General features: G+C 40.5%; 1 long non-coding RNA gene across 2 annotated transcripts in view; it reads right to left on the reverse strand.

Moving 5' to 3' along the window:
* Window positions 1-14,690, reverse strand: part of LOC118968779 (uncharacterized) — a 57,181-nt gene extending 42,491 nt beyond the window's left edge. The window contains exons 1-2 of one of the 2 annotated variants that reach the window (XR_005056631.2): window positions 14,556-14,678; window positions 14,388-14,450 (exon numbers count right to left, since the gene is read on the reverse strand). This is a non-coding gene — a long non-coding RNA (uncharacterized lncRNA). Of the gene's footprint in view, window positions 1-14,387 lie in introns of both variants that reach the window. The other variant, XR_012121410.1, reaches the window with a different exon arrangement.
* Window positions 14,691-17,892: the final 3,202 nt, after the last annotated feature.

Below are 17,892 nucleotides of genomic sequence, written 5' to 3' on the forward strand. Positions count from 1 at the left end.
ACTAGTATGCTTATTTTACAGCTAAGGCAACTAAGGAAAAGAGAGTTGAATTAATTTGGCAATAAAGTTAAGTTACATATCTCTGTAATTCATTCAAACCCAGGTAATCTGTCCACAGACTGTCTTACCAAGTTATGCCACGGGTCATTCCAGATCATGGCTGTTTCTACCTGGTAAGTAGCTAATTCATGGTGGAACCAGGAGATAAATTAGTGAGCAGGGACTGAGACCCTCTCTGGTGCTAGATACCAATTCCTATGAGTGGCTATGACTCTCACAGGTTGGAAGGAGTTGGGCATGGTGAAAACGGCTAGTTGATGTGCCAAAGAAAATTGACCATAATTCCAAATGTAGCTACACACATTGGCCTAGATATTAGCAGAGCATAGAATTTAAACAAGTAGTGCCAAGATATCATCATAAATTACAGAGAATGGCCCCAGCCTCTTTACAGCAAAGAACCCATATACCTTCCTGAATTTTCCTCACCAACCCACAGCATTCATTTCTGAAGCTGTGTTGACTCTACTTCTGTTTTATTTATTTTCACATAAATTAATTATAAGGTCCTCTGCAATCTTGGTTACTTATTTCATGTTTCAATGTATCTTCTTTCCAAAGAACAAAGACTGCATCTTGTATTTATTTTTCCTCTTAGGTTTTAAAATACTGCTATCCATGTTGCTTGCATAGTTAAATAGTAACACAGGCATGTTCAACTTAGGTAGATGCATATGTGCGAGAGAGAAGAATGGGGGCATAAAGAGGAAGCTCTTGCCCACCTTCTAGGCTATGAGCACCCACCCCGGAGCAAGAGCGTATGAACCAGTGTTTACTCAACAATGCTCAGCTTCTGCAGACTATTCTCTGATACGAGCATCTTAAGCTTTGAATGTGATTCGCTGCATCAAAAGTTTGTGGTCTCCTCACAGCGTGTCCCCCTAAGGCAAGGTAACGAATTCATTGGTGCACCAATAAAAAGAACAGTGATCTGACTCACACAGGAGGGAAAACTGACTATTAGGCAGACTTGGTGAGAAATCATGTCAGTCTCCAATGTGGCGATCTGAGAGATTTTTAAAGAAAATGTTTACTTACAATCTTCACCTGTGGAACTAATTGAATCGATTGTGACTGCACTGTCTTCAGTCAGTAGATTTTACCTGAACTAAGAGAATGCGCATGTCAGTGGGACTAGGAACCCAGGAATGTCTGAATCTGGTTATAACTCAGTACCCCTTCAACTGTCCAACACAAGGTTCTAAGGAAGCAAATGACCCCACTCCCCAATCTCTTTCTTTTAGGTTACCCTGAGTTATAATAAATCAGGATCCAGATTTCTGGAAGAGCTGGGTTAAAATACACAACCTAGTCTATCCCTGTTAAGGTCCCCACTTCATCGAATCCCAAACCCAGTACCAATAGGCTATTTGGGCCAGGGGACCTAAGTATTGATGAAAATGATTAGGTTCGTGTGTAAAAAAAGAGAGAGAGAGAGAGAGAAGTTCAAGGTGACTGACCTTGTAAGACCTTAACCCTGTTTCCTGGTCACCCCTGAGAGAGGTCACAGGGATCAGAAAATAAAGAAATTCAGACTCAGTATCTTTTAATATATAGTAACTCTATCCACAGGCAAAAACACAATCATCTTTCTGGGAGTTTCAAACTATAAGATTTCCAGGTGAGGATCTAGGAAGGTGATATAATAGAGATATTTCTTTCCACTCCAAAATACCTATCTTGATTTATTATCTGTGCTACAGCAGATTTGGTAACATATTAAGAATAGGCTTCTCTGAAGGAGATTTTGTTTAAATTTAGAAGTCCACAGCACCTTCCCTCTATTTCTCATGCTGTATATCTTAAGACACTTTCTTAAGCCACTGTAGCCTATCTGATGCTAGTACAGGTTTGGAATTCCATGACTATAAAGCAAACAGAAAAACCAAAAAGGTTTCTGAGACTCAGTCAGTAGAATGAAAGTATAGGAGAATGAAACTCTGTAGTAAATTTGAGAAGTATCAGTTTTATGTAATGAAGTCCTGAGCTGCGGTGACTTATCTCCCTCCTTTTATGAAGTGGTTTCTGTATTTGAGCTACGTGGGCTTTCAGTTAAAAAGCACAGAGATCCATCTGATCACCTCAGCCCAAGGAGAAAAGGGGAGTCTGAGCAACAACTCCAAAGAAGTGAGTCAGACAGAAGGAAATTCAAGAGTGCAGATCCCAGCACTGCCACACCTCGCATATCTAGACCTGACTTGGAGCCCTGGCAAGTACTCTGTACCCTCAAAAGCTGAAAACCCCCTGTTCTTCATGATGACCCTGCTTCTGTCTTCTTATTGATTCCATTAATGTTCAATACCAATAACTTCCTCATCACCCAAGCTTACAATGTAAGTTCAATTGATAACCACCAAATAGTCAACTTCTCCATTTTCCAAATTCTTATTCCCCATTTGGTCTAAGCTATCCCTTTTATATGGAGGCCAGAAGGTACTGGTTACTGCCTTTGAATCAGGAATGCTCTAGCTGGGCATATCATGGCAGCATAGGTGGAAGTGACTAGGGGTGAATGGACGCTGCAGGTGAGAGAAGTTACTGTAAAATAGGTCCAGTGGATTGCACGTCATCATTTACTCATTTGTTAGCTTACTCCTGTTAAACACTGCAGGGTTGTATTTATGAAGGGTGTTCGGTGGTTGCAGTTATCGACATACCAAGTTAACTTTTATCATCATGTGTTTTGCTAAGTCAACTTTAAAGGCTCTATACCTTTGCTAGATCTAGGTATATACCATACAACTTTACCATTTCCAGTGCATTTTGCTGATTGCTAAATGCTGTCATGAAGTGCTCAGATGCAGGCATACCAATTTCTAATGGATTAGCAGCTTCTACTTGTTGGATGTGAGCTCAAATTTTACTTTGTAAAATTTTATGTTGGTCAGGGAATCGTAGCTGAGTCCACACTCTACATCTTTGCTGTCATCCTGACTGCCCATGGTTGATAGTAGACCCTTTGATGGCTCTTTGAGATTCTGATAATGCTGCCTTACTTCTCTCAATATGCTGAAAACCAGAAGTTTTAACATAAATAAATAAGTAGGATAAAATACTGCTAAATTACAGGAGCTAAAGTTCTTTTCTTTCTCTCTTTCATCTCAAGTTCAATTCCCAAAGTGAAGGTGTTACATTATTCCTTTTTAAGAAAGTTGATTGAATAATTAAATCCTACAGCATGCATATCATACAGTTCCTCTTCTTGTCCAGTGAACAAATCAAATCCAGTCTTTCTGTCAAAAACTGCTGTCCTAATAAGTGAAATACCATTTTATGAAAAGATAGAGTTTTCATTTATCCTAGTCCCCAGTTGCCACTCTGTAGAAAGCAATTTGGGTTACTACTCAGATTCACACATTTACTTTCTAAGGAGCATTTTTTGGCTATGCTTGCGTGGCAACAAACACCAAAAGATTCACTCCTCTAGATTGGGTTGCAATATATTTAAGTTATGGAACTATCTCCTCATTTTTCAAATGAAGGGGTTCGTCTAGCTCAGATTTACTGTTCCTTCCAGGATTAAAATGCCATGATAATATAATTCTGTTATTCAATTAAACATCTCCTTTTCAAGCAAAAGCATCAGAAGCCAAGCAAAATTTGCACTTGGCAAGAAAGGTAAGGGTAGTTATCAGTTGCATATCAAATTTTCCTCTCTATTTTCATGACCTTTTTTGGATCTCCCAAAACTGTCAGTGGTCTTCCTCTAACTGCTTTAAATCACTGCTTCCTTCTGTGCTGAGCATTTGTAAGAGGAGCCTGAAAACAGGAAAGTCTTCAAGATACCAAGTGATGAATTACCAAAGGTGAAATTTCAGAAAATGATGGGTAGCCCCTCAAGTGAGAGTAGGCCTTACCTACTCACTCCTATGGGGCTAAACATGAGGTTCTAGAGGATTAAATGGGTCTCAAAAACTAGGTTTTCTCTGTTGTTCTGATAATCAGTTAAATAAGAGAAATCAATTATTTTATTTATTGGTCAATATATCATTGCTTCATACACAACTTTCCTGAAGTTGTTGTAGAAAAAGTCTTCCAAATTATGAATGTAGGGCAGAAGCATGTCTCCAAGATTTATATTCATCAAAACATAGAGCTCCAGATTAAAAACTGGAGGATTATACCACAGAACTGCCTGAGGTGTGGGGGACAATTAATAGAAAATAGTGATGATAAAGGAGTTCTTTATGAGGGATTTTGGGCACAGTAACAAAATAATTCATTAAAACTAGTTTAAACAATAAGAACATTAATATTCTCAACTAAAAATGCCACTGACAAAGCTTTTTCAGGAGGCTCTACAAGTTCGTCCTCTACCTGGGTGCTTCTCATTTGTCTTCAAACTCCAGGATCTCACTTTTGCTGTGAAACTTGATACCATAGGAATCATAGATAGCCACCATCTCTCACAGAGATGATACAGAGGCAGGCAGGAAGGCAAGTTTTCCTCAGGAGTCTACCTTTTTCACAGGAAATTTTTTTACTGGTCTACTTTAATGGTACACTTATTATATTTATTAGCCAGAAATGCATCCATGCTCATCATTTTTGTTTTCTTTGCATAGTTTATTTCTAGTTTCATACCTTTGTGATCTGAGAATCTGGTTGGCACAATTTCAATCTTTTTGAATTTACTGAGGCTCTTTTTGTGGCCCAGTATGTGATCTATTCTGTAAAATGTTCTATGTACACTTGAGAAGAATGTGTAGCCTGTTGCTTTTGGGTGGAGTGTTCTATAGATGTCTATTAGGTCCATCTGTTCTACTGTGTTGTTTAGTGCCTCTGTGTCCTTACTTATTTTCTGTCTGGTGGATCTGTCCTTTGGAATGAGTAGAAGGTTGAAGTCTCCTGGAATGAATGCATTACATTCTATTTCCCCCTTTAATTCTGTTATTATTTGTTTCACATATTTAGGTGCTTCTGTATTGGGTGCATAGATATTTATAATGGTTATATCCTCTTGTTGGACTGAGCCCTTTATCATTATGTAATGTCCTTCTTTGTCTCTTGCTGCTTTCTTTGTTTTGAAGTCTCTTTTGTCTGATACAAGTACTGCTCCTCCTGAATTTTTCTCCCTATTGTTTGCATGAAATATCTTTTTCCATCCTTTTACTTTTAGTCTGCATATGTCTTTGGGTTTGAGGTGAGTCTCTTGTAAGCAGCATATAGATGGATATTGTTTTTTTACCCATTCTATTACTCCATGTATTTTGATCAGTGCATTCAGTCCATTTACATTTAGGGTGATTATCAAGAGATATGTACTTATTGTCATTATAGGCTTTAGACTTGTGGTTACCAAAAGTTCAAAGGATGCTTCCTTACTATGTAACAGTCTGTCTTAAATTGCTTATTACACTATTTCAAACACAATCTAAAGGTTCTTTTCATTGCCCCCTTCTTCTTCTTCCTCTTCCACTCTTTATATATTAGGGGTCCTATTCTGTAATCTTTGTGTAGCCCTTGACTAACTGTGAGTTCATTTGATTTTGTATCTTCTTAGTAATTAATTGGTCTACTGCCTTTACTGTGATTTTATTTTCTCTGGTGACAGTTATTTAGCTTTAGCAGCACTTCCATCTGGAGCAGTCCCTTTAAAATCCACTGTAGAGATCATTTCTGGGAGGTAAATTCCCCCATCTTTTGCTTCCCTGGAGATTGTTTAATCCCTCCTTCAAATTTAAATGATAACCTTTCTGGGTAGAGTATTCTTGGTTCAAGGCCCTTCTGGTTCATTGCATTAAGTATATCATGCCGCTGCCTCCTGGCCTGTAAGGTTTCTGCTGAGAAGTCTGATGATAGCCTGATAGGGTTATCTTCATATATGATCTTTTTCCCCTCTCTGGCTGCTTTCAATACTCTTCCCTTGTCCTTAATCTTTGCCACTTTATTCATTATATGTCTTGGTGTTGTCTTCCTAAGGTCCATTGTGTTGGGATATCTCTGCATTTTCATGACCTAGAGGCTATTTCCTTCCTCAGACTGGGGAAGTTTTCAGCAATTATTTCCTCAAAGAGACTTTCTATTCCTTTTTCTCTCTCTTCTTCTTCTGGTACCCCAATAATATGAATATTGTTCCATTTGGATTGGTCACACAGTTCTCTCAATATTCTTTCATTCCTAGAGATCCTTTTCTCTTTTTGTGCCTCAGCTTCTTTGTTTTCCTGTTCTCTAATTTCTATTTCATTTGCCATCTCTACCTCATCTAATCTACTTTTAAATCCCTCCATTGCATGGTTCATTTCAGATACTGTATTTTTCAAAGTTTCTCTTTCTTGAAGTCCTCCCTGAGATCTTGAATATTTTTCTGTAGCTCTCTGAGCATGTTTATGATTTTTATTTTGAAATCTTTATGAAGAAGATTGTTGATTTCAGTTTCACTTAGCCCTCTTTCTGGTGTTTTTTTCCTGCAGTTGCATTTGGATAAAATTCTTTTTCTGTTTCATTTTTTTAGTGATTCCTATGGAAAAATAACTGTATTGGTGGCACCCTCTAGTGCCCAGAAGCTCTACTCTCTGAAGCTGCCCAGCACCTGGAGCAATGGCAGGGGTGACAGGCAAGCAGCACTGGTGCCGCCGGGAGGAAAGAGCTCTTTCTTACTTTCCTGGCTATTGCCTCTGCTTTCACTGCCAGGTCCAGTGGGCTGTGCATGCAGAGAGGAGCCTCTGTGATATGCCCTTGTAGCTGCCATAGATGAGGCCACCCTCTGTCTGGCCTGGTACAATGGCATGGAGCAGCAAGTGAAAGGAACTGTGTCTTCCAGGGGAAGGAAGGAGTGGCAGGCCTCTTATTGCAGTGGGGAGCCCTGGGGCTGTGTTGCCAGCCAGGAGGATGGAGCATCTCAAGCTCCTGAGAGTTCCCAACCTGCTGGGATGCATGTGCCAGGACCATTTTGTTCACCTTCCCCTTCTCCTGAGCAGCAAGCTCTGTGCAATCTTTGCCCCTTTAGCACCCATCTCACTGCTGAGAAGTCTTTCAAACTGCCTGCCTTTCTTTTGTCCCATGGTGGCTGGTTGTGCATACCTGTTCTCCACAAGCAGCTGGAATCTCAGTCTCTCCAAGTATTCTGCCAGTCTTTGCTTTCCAACCCCACTAATTTCCAGAGTACTATGTAATGTGAGTTCATACTTCCAGATCAGATCTCCAGGGTTGGGTGTCAACAGTCCTGGGCTGCTATTTCCTCTCTACTCTGTTTCTCTTCCTCCTGCCTGTGGGCTGAGGTGGGAGGAGGGTTTGGGTCTCACCAGATTGTGGCTTTGTTGCTTTACCCTTTTCTTTTTTCTCCAGATGTAGGCAATCTGTTCTTCAGTCCTCTAGTCACTCTTTCAGAATTAGTTGCATTTGTTGTATTATCTTGTTCAATGTAGCTTTGGGAGTAGGTTTCTGCCTCATTTGTCATACCGCCCTCTTTCTCTGACTGAGATTTTTATAATTTAACCAGGAAAAGTAGCAATGAAAAAAAAAATGTTCCAGGAAGAAAAATTAAAATGAGGAAAGCCACTGAGGGGAAAGAAAAATGATAACTGTAAATAAGGCATATAGTTGGAAGAACATTCATGTGGGATTATGGGGCACACTGGATACCAGGAAGGATGTGTGCATATACTGAAGGTTGTACTTAACCACAAAATATTACTTTGACATCTGCCAGAGGAACCATATTTGGGGCAAGACTGCAGGTGGCAGACTGTTGACCAAAATGGACTTAATGGTCCCCTTGGCTGGACTAAAGCTTTTTCCTGACTCTAGGCCCCTGAGCTCCCTTTATTTAGAGCATTTACTTTAGAAAACTGTCTCTGCCCCCTTAAGATGTACATCTTTTAAAAGGGCTCTTGCCAGTTTTACAACACAGGAGTTGTCCTTCTCTAGTACCTGGGATTTAATATGTAATTATCAAGAAAGGCAGAGCCTCTATATCTTACTCTCTGTGGGGTCTTGGAGCCTAATTTCCATAGGCACCTTGCTCAAAATTGTCATGAAGGTGAGAGAAAGTTTGCCTTTCTTTTCAATAAAGCCAATCAGCAAACACAGATGGACTACGATCTCCATGCACTTCAGCTCTTCTAAAAGCTCCCCAGCTGGAGCTCCGGCCGACTTCTACCCTCTCTCTCTGTTTCAAGAACTTTAAATAACGTCCTTCTTGGCTGTTTAACTTTGCCACAATTTTGCTGTCATACTGTATAGAAGAATCTTACACTATGTACAAACAGAAATGGTGCACAGCTTAACAGACAGTGGTACCGTCAATGAAGCAGATGCATTGTAGTGAATTAAAAAAGTAGATGTAAGATGACTTAGAAAATGATCAGACAACATTAATCAAAAAGATGAAAGATTAGAGAATCCTCATTTACTATTCTGGTTAATGGGGTATTTCCACTTTTCAGGGTGGAAGGTTCCCAACAAAACAGCACTTCATTTGTAAAGAAGACCTTGAGAGGACATGAATTGGGGGTGCCTGGGAAACAACCAACTTCTGAAATCAAATGGACAGTGGATGCTAAAGATGTAGACCTTGCCAGTGGACAGTGGTAAGAATTGAAGACTTGAGTTTCAGGGTGGTTATCTAGAGAAAAATAGGGACTAGGACTTCTTAAGCACTGACATTCATGTGGTAGTTACATGGGGAAGAATTTAGGAAGACAATGGGAGAATATCACAAAAGGGAGAAGACTTGATGTCAGAGAAGCCAAGGAGAAGATTGCATCTCACATGCACACACTAAAGTGTGACAACAGGATGACATACAAGAGGGAAATCCAGCAAGAGCGACTGAGGGAGACCTCTCAGCCTTAAAGGCTAGCAGCTCACCTTGATGATGGGGAGGTCTGCGAGTGATAGAGACAAACGCTGAAGGAAGGAGGCTCAGGAAACGCGGGTGGGGGGCAGTGTGAGCGACCAGAGACCAAGTCACACGCCCTCCCTGCTCTGAGGACACGGCAGTGCAGCCCTTGCTGGGAGTGCCCCATCATCATCGTCACTATTGCAGCCCTACTGGACTCACTGCAGAATTGCCTCTGTGTACATAGGAATTACAGATCAACCTGTCTTCCTTCAAAACCACGAGCTGAGTTACTTATGACTCCTTTCTTAGGATTTCTCTCCTTTTGCTACTGAAATGACCTCCTGAGGTTGCTTCTTTCTCTTCAAGACTACATTTCTCCCTTTTCTTGACTGGAAAAGCATTGTGTTCACAGTGTATTCCTACACATGCCACTGACCTGAATACCTTGGGTGATTTGTTTCCTCTCCGAGAGAGGAAGCTTTGGTTCAAAAGAAGAAAGATTTGTCTTTTTTTGTCAGGCTGATTGCTTGAAATTTATTAACAAAATTTCCCCCTAATAACTTTTGGAAACATATTCTGTATAGTCTGACCCCTTTGCAGTAAACATTCGTGGTCTTTAACTGAGAATGAATTCTTAAAATTGAGGTTTAAACTGGTTTTCTTATAACTGGCATGACAGAGGGACTATGGAAGTTTTGAGAAGTAAAACACGCAAACCATGAATTATAATGCAAATATTGATATTGCAACAGTGAAAATATTCCAAGAGAGTTTTTTCTGCTTGTGAGAAAATATAAACCCACTACTGAACAGTCACAAAATCCCAACTCTTTTTTAATCAAGTAACATTTACTTTTTTATTGAAGTATTATTGATGTATAATCTTATATTGATTTCAAGTATATGACATGTTGCTTCAACGGTTCCCCATATTATTAAATCCTCACCCCCACTAGTGTAGTTACTGTCTGTCAAGGTAGAAAGATGTTCCAGAATCATTGGCTCTATTTTCCATGTTGTACTACTAACCCATGACAATTTATATTATGATTGAGAATTTTTGTGTCCCTTTATCTTCCTCAACCTCCCCACCCACCCAAGCTCTCCCCAATGGAAACCACCAGTCACTTCTTAATGTCTAAGAGTCTTCTGATATTCTGCTCATTTTGTACAAAACCCCAAATCTAAGTTCTGTATCATGCAAAGAAGGGGTAATGTGGTCTATTAGCAGGCTGGCCTTCTGGGTCTAGAGAATCTGGGAGAATAGGCCTCCAGGTCAAGAAGGCATGGTGAGCACACACCGAACTCTTCTTTCTCAGTTCCAAACAGAGTATTAGATGCAATAGTCATGAAATTTTCAAAGAGAAACTCATGATAAAAACAACTAGAGGCAACCCCCATGGGCTATAAATGGAAAGGTCTCCCTTATGTGAAATAAAAACAAAACTACTAAGAAGTGACTGTCTTACTTACCTGTGAAGCTAAGAATCCTGTAAAGCAGATACTGATCCACTTTTCTCAAGAGTGCTTTGTGAGCATTAGCTCCATTAAGTCAACTTTTGTTGTCTGGTTACATTGGATTAAATAAACCTCAAACTCAAATATCGCATCCCCAAGAAAGCCTTGGTTGCATATACAATTTTTCAAATTACACCTTGATAACAAAGGAGTACAGATTCTTATAGAATTATGCAAATGATTACATTTATATTTAATTAAGAATACTAAACAAGAGGTTCTAAGTTTTCAAGTGGACAAGTAGGAAGATTTTGGTGTTGTTTACAAATGCTTCATTTTATTTTACAGAGATAGAGTCTACAAAATTATTATGAGTTATAGATAGCTTGGAAGGGTTCCTGATACTCAGAAAATATAACATAAGACATCAACACTATTTCAAACAAAAACTACAATTATCCATCATCATTTCATTCAACGCTCTGTAAGGAATTCTTCCTCCCCTGATCTTGGATTAGTAGTTTTATGAAACCATCTGCTTCTCATCTAGAGGTCTATAAATCCTGACTCAGTCCACAGGACTGGTCTCATAGTTGTTTAAATTATGCCATCATAAAGTATTCTTCAAAGTACCTGATAAAGTCTGTTTTTACAAGGTTCTGAGACAGTCCTTTAAAGATGAAGCATTCTGGTCAGTGGATGATTGCAAGAGCTTTCAGCAAAACATCAGAATAAAACAAAACTACCTTTGGATAATAAATGTCTTATAATGACTGTGATTATCTTTTGCTGATAATTTTCAAAAGTGAAAGATCTGATGCAAGTACATTAAAGAGTAATAAGATAGACAGGGAGTATTGGTTATTTCTAAAAGGTGTAAAACAAAGTCAACCCAAGAAATGTTTGTCCTCCTATTTCCTAAGAAGAGTATATTGCTTATAGAATTTATCCAATTTATAGAAATGTGTGAATATAACTTTTACAGAAGAGAAAATCTTTAGATATAATAGCCTGAGATAATATGCCATTAATATATCAAGCTTATCCCTAGAATACACCATTAATTGTGTCAAGATAATCAAGCAAAGAGATTCTGTAAGTCTTCATTAGGTCTTAAATATATGTATAAAACTTCATGGGTAACTGCTGTGTGATAGAGCCCGGGGACAGGACTACCGCCTTTTTGAATAAGCCCACCCACCATCCCAGAGAGACCTAGATTTCATTTTACTTAAGCTACAAGCATTCTCCAGAGGACACGTCAGCAAGCCACACACCTTTTCCCTTTAAAGCCCACCCAAAAACCTGGCCATAAAAAGCCTCTTAGCCTGTAAGAGATGCCTTTTTTGTTCTGCTCGCCAGAACACAGAGGTCCCTCTCAGGTTTAGCAATAAACCTGCTTGGACTCTTGAGTCTGCATCCCTTTTTTCTTTTATCTGGTGCTGAACCTGGAAGCAGGAGTTGAGAGCAGGAGCTCTTTTGCAACCTGGGAGGCAGTGGGCAGCGGTGGCTCATCCCGCGCTGACTCCTAGATCCCGAGGGCCTCCTGGGTCTCACCCTGATTCCCTTCCTTCCCTCACCCAACACTCCGCTCATGAACTCCAGTCTAGGGACCATCTTGCCAGACCTCAATCTATGCATCCACCACCGGGCACTAATCCATCGCCAATCCCAGGAGGCTAAGATTCTGGCCTCAGTGGCTTTCTCTTGGAGCCCAGGGACAGTCGATCTGCTGTCCCCGTTTTTCCCTTTTCTGCTTTCCCTTTTATCCTTTCCCTGCCTCTGTTCTCCATTTGAGAACACCTCAGCAGAAGGAGACCTTGTGCACTCTGATTGGGGGGCACTTCCTTTCTGCATGCAGGACCCTCTCACCTGGCCCCAGGAGTCCACAGACTCCAGCTGGGAAGTCCATCACAGGGAGGTGTCCCAGCTGCCTGTTTCCAAACCTCAGCCCCCTTTCTCGCCCTCCCATGATGGGTCATTCTCCCTCAAAAACATCGAGAGACACCCCCCTCAACTGTCTCCTATGTAATATTTCACTCCTCTTCTATTTGACCCCAGTACAAACTCCATAACGGGTCATGCTGGCCAGTGGAGGGCACTTTCGATTTCCAAATGGTCCCAGATCTTGATGAGTCCCTCCAGAGGCCTGGCAAATGGTCAGAGGTTCCCTAGGTCCAAGCCTTCTCCACCCTCCACGAGCAACCCTCCCTCTCCTCTCTTCAAATCCTTCTCACTGACCAAAAACCACCCACATCTCCTTCTGTCAAACAAGAACCCTCTAAAGTTCTCCTTGTTGAAAAGTCCCCTGCCCCCACCCTGACAACTGCACCTTTTCCCTCCTCTCTCCGCCTCTGTTGACAGGTTCTCTCCCCTCTTGGCGGCCAGACACCTAGAGAGACCCTGGCAGCCTTCACAGCCTTGTCTTCAGTGACCGATTGACGTGATCCGGATCCCGAGGCCCCCTCCATGATGACACCAGCAGATCCATGGCAAAGAGGGACAAGCATTAGGACTACCTCGGACAGCCAGCCGGGGACTCCCTCTAGACTGTTGCCTGTCAGCCCAAACAACTCAACCTAGTGACCAAGTTGGCCTCTCTGCTTGCAGGTCCTGGTGTCAGCTGCACTCCTTATCCTTGAAGCCCAGAATATTGCCCTCCACCAGCCCCCACAGGCACACTCCTCACATAAGCTCTCGGACCTTTTCAGCCACCGGGCTCTAACCCTTCCCTCCCAGCCAAGTCCAAGTCTTACACTCTCAGCTTCTACAACCCTCAGTTACCTTCTACCTCTCTGGGCCCCATTCACCTTTATCACCCACCTCCTTTTTTTCCTTCCCTGCTTAATTCACTCATTCCAGAGATTTTTACAGGATTGAATGGTGGCTATCTCCTGAACAACTACTCAAGAACACCTCCCAACGGCCTTCCTGCCTCAAAATATCAGAAAACCCCCTTCATCGCCCCCTCTCAGCAGGAAGTAGCCAAGAAAAGAATGCAACCTGTCTTCCTATACCCCTTTAGAGCCAAGAATGATAGAGCCCAGACAGGAGTACCGCCTTTTTGAATAAGCCCACCTGCCATCTCAGAGAGACCTAGGTTTCATCTTACTTAAGCTACAAGCATTCTCCAGAGGACACGTCAGCAAGCCACAAGCCCACCTTTTCCCTGACCCATGCCCTTTAAAGCCCACCAAAAAACCTGGCCATAAAAAGCCTCTTAGCCTGTAAGATGCCTTCTTTGTTCTGCCCACCAGGACAGAGATCCCCCTCATGTTTATCAATAAACCTGCTTGGACTGTTGAGTTCACACCTCTTCATTTTGTTTTAACCCCCAACTGAAAACCATTGGCCTAGAAGGTGCTAGGTTCAATTAAAGAAGAAAAGTTGTAACCAAGTTAATACTTTAAAAAATAACTGAATTTATAACTACTGCCATTATATTATTATCTTATTTCAAGCAAAGTGGCACTAGGGTCCTGACAAATAGAAACATAAATGAGAGCTTTGCCAATTCTCTAGATCTCTCCTTACAGCCTACAATTTCTGAAATAGTCATATTAATATTTTACAGATACCAACTTAAACTAAAGAATGTTAGCGTCTCTTTTGACATGACATTTCCCATGCAAGTCACTAACACTACAGTATCACATAAACCTAGTTATTTATAACAACTGTCTTCCTACAAGGGGAAAGAACAAATTCTTTGTAACTTTTCCAGGGACTCTCCAAGATAGTTTTAGTTGCAAATGGCTATCCTCCGGGGGATTTTTACACAGGGAAAATATCGAAAGATGTCAACTATTTGAACAGTTGCTAGAGAAAGGTCATGGGTTACTGAGAAACAAACTCGCTTTAACCAGAGCAACAAAAATACTTTAAAATTTAATAAAGGGGGACTCCCAGTTTCTACTACTGCATGTAAGGAGCTTGGAAGCTGCCCCTCGGTCCTAACAAGTAAAAAGCTAACAGATGGAAAAATCCACAACTCTTCTAGGATCTCTATGACAAGTAAGGACACAGGGCAAACTGCTGTGCCCAAGACTGGAGAGACCACAGGCAAATAAAGAGTAAAACTCACCCAAGCAGAGACCAGCAAGCAGAAGCCACCACAGGAACCAGCTCCCCGGTAGGAAAATCAAACCTGTAATTGATGAATTGCAGGAGGCTCAGTGTGGACAACGCTGTGAATTTAGACACTCCGAGGAGACCAAGGTGGAGCAGACTCCCACAGTTTTGTGAGATTTACCTGAAGGAGTTAGACCAAGTTCACACTGTCAGTATCTGAGAAAAATTCTCCCTGCTAACTGCAGGGAGTGGGAAAAGGAACCATTTTGAAATACCCCAGAATGCTAGTCCTTCTTCACAAAGCCTGCCTACAGGGCAATCTCTCATTAACCAGAGCCCAGTCAGCTGGAGTCTGATCAAAGCTAAAGGACTTGAGGGAACAGAAACACCCAATTCCAGCTGGCTCTACCTTCCAAGTGGGAGAAGGGAAATACTCAACTCCACCCCTTGCTGGCCATCCTCTCCCACCTAAGGGAGAAAAAGATATATAAAAACACCTGCGAACATCACAGTCCAGAGGAATAGACTCATAGAAGGACTGAGAACTAATCAATCACTAAACTATAGAACACCTCCCCTCCCCCACACTCCACCAGCACATCATTAAAAGCTTCTTCCGAGCAGTTCCTTTTAGCCAGTACATCATGTCTGCTATCGGGGAAGCATTACGAGCCACACCAAAAGGCAAAAAACAGTTTGAAGAGACAGAGCAAGCACCAGAACCAGACATGCCAGGGATTTTGTAATGATCAGAACTGGAATTTACAACACATTGTTAATATACAACAGTCAGTCACTTGTCTATGTACATGCGATGAACAAGAGGAATTTAAAATTGAAAACACAATACGATTTACATAAGCACCCCCAAAATGAAATCTAAGAAAATAAGCCAAGATCTATTGAGGAAAGTTGCAAAACTGTGATGAATGAAATCAAAGCACTAAATAAATGGAGAGATACTTCATGTCATGCATAGGAAGAGTCAGTATTGTCAAGATGGCAGTTCTTCCCAACTTGATCTATGGGGTCAGGGCAATCCCAAGAAAAATCCCAGCAAGTTGTTTTATGGATATCAACAAGTTGATTCTGAAGTTTATGTGGAGAACAAAAAGAACCGGATAGGCAATACATATTGAAGAATAAGGTTGAAGACTTCTGGCCTTCAAAACTTACTATAAAGCAACAGTAAACAAGACGGTATGATATTGGTGAAAGAATAGACCAATGGGATAGAATCGAGAGCTCAGAAATAGATCCACACAGATAGACAACTGATCTTTGACAAAGGAACAAAGGCAATACAAAGGAGAAAAGATCATCTCTTCAACAAATGGTGTGGAACAACTGGATACCCACATGAGAGAAAGAAATAATCTAGACATACACTTTACACACTTCTCAAAAATTAACTCAAAATGGATCACAGACCTAAATGTAAAACACAAACTATAAAACTCTAGAGGATAACAGGAGAAGACCCAGATGACTTTGGGTACCACGAGAACATTTTAGATACAACCCCAAAAGCACAATCCCTGAAAGAAATAATCAATAAGCTCAACTTCATTAAAATGAACCTCTGCTCTATGAAAGACAATGTCAAGAGAATGAGAAAACAAGCCACAGATTGGGAGAAAATATTTGCAAAAGATACATTTGATAAAGGACTCTTTCCAAAATATGCAAAGAGTTCTTAAAATTAAATAGTAAGAAAAGAAACAATCTAATTAAAAAGTGGGCCAAAGACCTTAATAGACACCTCACCAAAGAAGATATGCATATGTCAAATAAGCATATGAAATCATGCTCACATCTTCAACATATGTCATCAGGGAAATCAAGCCAGCAATGAGATATCACCTACTAGAATGGCCAAAATCCAGGACATTTACAATCCCAATGGTGGTGAAGAGGTGAAGCGACAGGAACTTTCATTCATTGCAGGTGGAAATGCAAAATGGTGCAGCCACATTAGAGGGTAGTTTGGCAATTTCTTACAAAGATAACATACTCTTACCATGTGATCCAGCAATCATGCTCCAAAGGAGATGAAAACTTGTGTCCACACAAAATCCTGCACACAGATATTTACAGCAGCTTTATTCAGAATTGCTGAAACATGGAAGCAACCAAGATGTACTCAGGGTGAATAGGTAAGCAAATTATGGACCATGCAGACAGTGGAATATTGTTCAGTGCTAAAAAGAAATGAGCTGTTAAGTCAAGAAAAAAATCATGGAGGAAATTTAAATGCATCTCACTAAGTGAACGAAGCCAGTCTGAATGACTACGTACTGTATGCTTCTAAGAATGTGGCATCCTGGAAAAGGCAAAAAGAATGGAGACAGAATGAGGGAGCGGGGGGTGGGGAGGGATAGGCAGAGCGTAGAGAAATTTTTTAGGGTGGTTAAAATACTCTGTTTACTGTAAGTGGATACATGACATTATACATTTGTCCAAACTCATAGAATATAAAACACCAAGACTGAACTCTAATATAAACCTTCGGTGATTATGATGTGTCCATGTGGGTCATCAATTCTAACAAATGTTCCACTCTGTGGGGGACATTGACAATGGGGGACGCTGTGCATGTTGGGGGATCAGAGGATATGTAGGAAACCTCTGTACTTCTCAATTTTTCTGTGAATGTAAAACTGCTATTAAAAAAAATAGTGTTAAAACTATGGGACAAAAATATATGTGGAGAAGAAACAAATATGGCCTAATCAGGGAAAGTTCAAAGGAGAGAATAATACCTAACCCGATACTTGAAGGATAAATAAAAATTGTAATTATCTATGAACCAGCTTCATAAACGTGAGAAAAGCATTCCAGAGAGTTCATCAGAAATAAAGTCCTGGAGGTATCACCAACTCTACTGTGATAGAAGCATTTTAGTAAATCAGCATTTACTTAAAACATAAAAGGCAAAATTATGTGCAGTAAGAAATCAGTTGGGTAAAGAGGGTGGACTTCAGTACAGAGAATGAATTTCAGAACAGGAGTGGGTGTTGGTATGTAGGAGTATCTATGGTTGGTACGTTGGTTGGTATCTATGCAAGCATTCATCAAGACAAGGTCTGAGGACATGCATTATCAGGGCTCTTTGGAAGCTTCACATATGTGATTTATAGTTGTAGTTTTGATTATATATTTAGGATCATTCTGATGACTATCTTATACCCAAATCCTGACATATAATTTCAGCAACATACTTCAGCTGCCACAAGCTATAGAGAAAATAAGATACATGAAAACAAGCAATCTAATGTGTTTGTGGTAAGTGAACAAATAAGTGAAGAGTTCCAAGAAATTTCAATAAAATGAAACAACTGCAAAGAGGATTACATAACTCAATCCTCAAGGGAGAATGAGTGTGGTACATTCTAGAGAACCAGTTGATGGCAGTAAAATGTAAACCTGACAATAACTTTGTGATTTATTCCTATTTAATTTGTAATAAATTTGTAAGCTTTTGGTTTTATAGAAGCTATATCCCTAAAGAGTTCTTA

This window comes from Manis javanica, chromosome 9 (assembly GCF_040802235.1).
Source record: "Manis javanica isolate MJ-LG chromosome 9, MJ_LKY, whole genome shotgun sequence".
Taxonomy (NCBI): domain Eukaryota; kingdom Metazoa; phylum Chordata; class Mammalia; order Pholidota; family Manidae; genus Manis; species Manis javanica.